The sequence below is a fragment of the Triticum dicoccoides genome, chromosome 3A (genome assembly GCF_002162155.2).
Source record: "Triticum dicoccoides isolate Atlit2015 ecotype Zavitan chromosome 3A, WEW_v2.0, whole genome shotgun sequence".
NCBI classification, from domain to species: domain Eukaryota; kingdom Viridiplantae; phylum Streptophyta; class Magnoliopsida; order Poales; family Poaceae; genus Triticum; species Triticum dicoccoides.
The window spans coordinates 577,372,568-577,377,297 of NC_041384.1; positions in this window are offsets into that span (position 1 = coordinate 577,372,568).

A 4,730-nucleotide genomic window follows, 5' to 3' on the forward strand; every position below is an offset into this window, starting at 1 on the left:
GGGAGAGAGAGAGAAAATCGTCATTAGTGCTCTAACCATTCAACGACGGATTAGCAGCAGTCTGGTGGATTAAATGTGGGCCCACCCGTTTTAAAATGGGCAGGGCCGGGGGCATTGATGGTATTTGCTTGGTACAGTCAAAAGAAGGATGGACTCGCACTGTCACTGGACGACCATTTTTCTAAGCTCGGATTCAAATCGCTCCTGGATGGCTCAGGATGTTAATCTACTGACGGCATATACAATGCATAGCCTCAAGGTGATGCCTCACATGCTATGTAGGATCGGATATGACGTAAAGTGGGTTCGGATAGGGAAGCGGGATCTTTTTCAAGAGGCGGGTGCTTGAAGAAAAAAGTGTGGTCCGGTGACAAAAGCTGAAAAGGCTGAAGTAAAAAGTAGAGATGCATGTGTACTAGAGTCTTTATTTTTTACTAGTAAAACGCCTGTGCGTTGCTACGTGCTATACTGTATATAAATAAATCAGACAAATTATTGATATTGAAGCTTATTTCTCTCTCATACACCAACCTCAAGGTCGACGGCAGGTTCCGGCGATCTAGTGTAGCAACATAAAAACTCCACCCCATGACACACCCTTATGTTTTTCTGTCGGACCCTCCCCTTCCGCTCGGTTTTCGCCCTAGTGAGACATTTCTTCTCGCTGGAGCCCTCTCCTTTAAAATGGGATGATGCCCACCTCACCTTCGCCATCACGGCCTCTCTCCTTCACACCATACTTCCCCACGGAGGGATTGCATTTAGACGTCGAAAAAAATCGATGGCGAGGGAGTCATGGAGGAGGGGTAGAGAACGAACCGGTGAAAGCCAAAAAAACCTGCGTACAATGTTCGCTCCGCCTGGGTCATAGAGGAGTCCCCCTGGTAGAGGAGTTTGGGGAGAAGAGGACGGCGACGCGAGGACACGTTGGGAGGATTGCAAGGAAGGCACGCTGGTAGAGGAGATCGAGGAGAAGAGGACAGCAGCGCGAGGACGTCGGGATTATCGCGAGGAGGGCATGCGATGGGAGGATTGCGTTCACATACACGTTAATGGGCCAACCCAATGCTGTGATGTGATGATGTCAAAGGTGGGCGAAAGATAGGAGTGGTGGGATGAGGTGGAGTGAGGCGAGACTACCAACTAAGACATTAGTAGTAGAGATTACTGAGAGTTGGTATAACATACATAATCCTTATGGAAAATGTTAGGCTGAATTTTTGAGTAAGTGAATCTATCTTGTAAACTCCATTGTAGACCATGCATACACATTATTCTCCAGAAGAACTGGTGCAGATTATTTGAAGGAGCTTGATATCCCATAGACCATAGTCCTCGTGTAGTCTTGCATTGAAAGATATAGGTATGTAAGACAGTTAGCTTAGAATGAAATAGATAATTAAATGGAAAAGAGAAGAACTGAAATGAGGTAGAACTTCCAGTAGGGTCACATTTCATTACTCAGACTAACCAAAAGTTTCAGAATCGAGTTCTTGGAGCTCTTTGTCTTTGAGGTCATCATTCTTTATAATCTAAAACGTGAACATTTGGTTGGTAAAGAACATTACGTGTTAAATATGACATGTTATAGCAAGCCTAATACCAGGACCACCTCTCATGGGCACAATCAACTCCCTAAAGCCTCTTTTTTTATCAGATGCATAATGCACATCACTTACCGAGGAAGATTTAAGCCTCTTCAACATAACAATCGGCATCCCTTGTCAAAGCTCACACCAAAATAACTACACGTCTAATCATTCTACCCTTTGATTGATAGACTGAAAATAAGTACACAAAAGATAGGAGCTACTCACATTCAAACTTCTGCCACAAGCTCATTGATGGTCATGCCCCTTCAACATGTTCACACATAGTGCGTCAAAAAATAATATTCCTCCAACCAGCCCATACAGAATGCCTCGAATTGGCATGATAAAACAAATCCGGATTGCATTATTCATCGAAATGATAAAAAATGAAAACATCTCAAACCAATATGTATGTAGAATCATGAAATTATATCTTATGTATCAAAGCGAATATACAACCTTTCAAAAAGCGAAGGAGGACCATACATAATACAATACTCCTTTCCAGCGCTTTACGTCGCCCGCCTCCCAATGCATCCCTGGTCATCTCCATGGCCTATAGGAGGCGCTTCACCTACAGCAGAATTTCGAGATAGGAATCCTTTCTTCACCTACAGCAAAATTTCGAGATCCCAACACTATCAGGCTAATACAAAGATCCATGAGAAGTGTGAACGCACCAACGTTTCCGGGTATTCATGGACCATACGGGTAACTGATTTGGAAAACGTAGGCGGCGATGCTGGCATGGCCGATGGCACATGATGCATCTATAGTGAGACCGGCGGCGGCCAGCAGCACCGTGGTGGCCCAATTCGATAAGCCCGGCGGTCGAGTACATGGAAGGCCAGTAGCCCACGCCCACGACGTTGGCAAAGTAGCTCGGGATGGCAGCGGCGAATCGCTGGGTCACCCGTGTCAGTGACCTCGAGGCGCCGTTGGCGCGAAGGGGAGCATGTTTCCACTGTCGCAGATCTCCCATGCGACATCAATGGTCGACAGCATCGGTCTCTCTCGATGGACCGGATCTTCCCTGTCACGGTATTCGGGGGAGAGGGGGTAGGCAGTGCCAAACAACGGAGGGAGAGGCTTGACCTGGCAGGTTCTTGAGCGGTTTGACAATTCTTTTTTTCGACGATAGCTGAATGCCCTTGCGTTGCTATGGGACATCCAAGATATATATATTGATCAATAACCAGAAGGTTATTAATTCTACTTCACAAACTTCGACAATGCATGCACATTTTAATTTTCGATCAAAAAACAAAGATAACAAACTCCTATAACAGTGGATAAAATACAAGAAATTAGTCTAACTGAAAATACCACGTCTATCTTAGAACGTCTATAATATCAGTTAAGAAGTCTGCTATAAAACTTACTAACAGGTGGAAAAGGGGTAGCTAGTATCTCTCCAACAAACAAAATCATACCATACAAAATAGATTGCCTGCAGTCAATAAAACAGTAGTAGGGCATCTAAACAAAAAAATACATAGGGAAAATGGAACATGTCGTTTCGAAGATTACATTAATCCTGTCAATGATAACCACAATACTGAAGATAGGCCATAATGGCCACATGACCATCTGCACTGTACTGATAACGGAACTGCGTGTCTTCATTGCTATCATTATAGATTAACATATTTAATTGTTTCAGCACAAAGGTTCCATAATGTCAGGGTTGTTGGAGAACATAGTAATTTCAACTGTTGGGGAACGTAGCAATTTCAAAAAAATTCCTACGCACACGCAAGATCATGGTGATGCACAACAACGAGAGGGGAGAGTGTGATCTACGTACCCTTGTAGACCGACAACGGAAGCGTTATGACAACGCGGTTGATGTAGTTGTACGTCTTCATGGCCCGACCGATCAAGCATCGAAACTACGGCACCTTCGAGTTTTAGCACACGTTCAGCTTGATGACGATCCCCGGACTCCGATCCAGCAAAGTGTCGGGGAAGAGTTCCGTCAGCACGACGACGTGGTGATGATCTTGATGTTTAAGTGTCGCAGGGCTTCGCCTAAGCACCACTACAATATTATCGATGACTATGGTGAAAGGGGGCACCGCACACGGTTAAGAGAACGATCTTAGAGATCAATTTGTGTGTCTAGGGGTGCCCCTGCCCCCGTATATAAAGGAGCCAAGGGGGGTGCGGCCGTGTAACGTCCCGAGACCGATGTGCCAGGTGTCGTGCAGTTATTCGCTGTTGTTGCCTTGTCATTGCTTGCCTGTCATGCATTGCATATCATGTCATCATGTGCATTTCATTTGCATACGTGTTCGTCTCATGCATCCGAGCATTTTCCCCGTTGTCCGTTTTGCATTCCGGTGCTTCGTTCTCCTCCGGTGGTCATTTCTACCTTTCTTTCGTGTGTGGGGATTAAACATTTCCGGATTGGACCGAGACTTGCCAAGCGGCCTTGGTTTACTACCGGTAGACCTCCTGTCAAGTTTCGTATCATTTGGACTTCGTTTGATACTCCAACGGTTAACCGAGGGACCGAAAAGGCCTCGTGTGTGTTGCAGCCCAACACCCCTCCAATTTGGCCCAAAACCCACCTAAACTTACTCCATCACCTAGAGCGTTCGATCACGATCACGTGGCCGAAAACCGCACCTCATTTGGACTCTTCTAGCTCCCTCTACCTATATATATGTGGCTCTCCCCGAATTTTTCGCGCAGTCCAACCCTAGACCCAACTCCCTCCGTGCCCCCGGACATGTCCGCCCGCCGGCGGACGCGTCCACCCAGCCGGCCACCTCACTCCGGCCTATCGGAGCCCGCCACATCAGCCGCGCCATCCACCCCGGGCCAACCGCGGCTCGCCACCTCAGCGCCATCCTCCCTCTCTCTCCTCCGCACCCCGCCACCAGCCCACGGGGCCCGCAGCCGGCCCGCGCGTCGCCCGCCGCCGCCCGCGTGCCCGGCCGCCACCGGACGCCGCCTCCCCGCCTCTTCGCCGTGCGCCGCCTTCATCCGCCCGCCGCCTTCGCGAGCGCCCCGCCGCCACCTACCTCCGCCCGGCGCCGCCCTTCGCCGCCATCGCCGGCCGCCGTCGTCCGGCGCTGCAAGCCACCGCCCTCGCCGCTTCACCGCCGACCGCCGCCTCCCGGCGCCGCCATC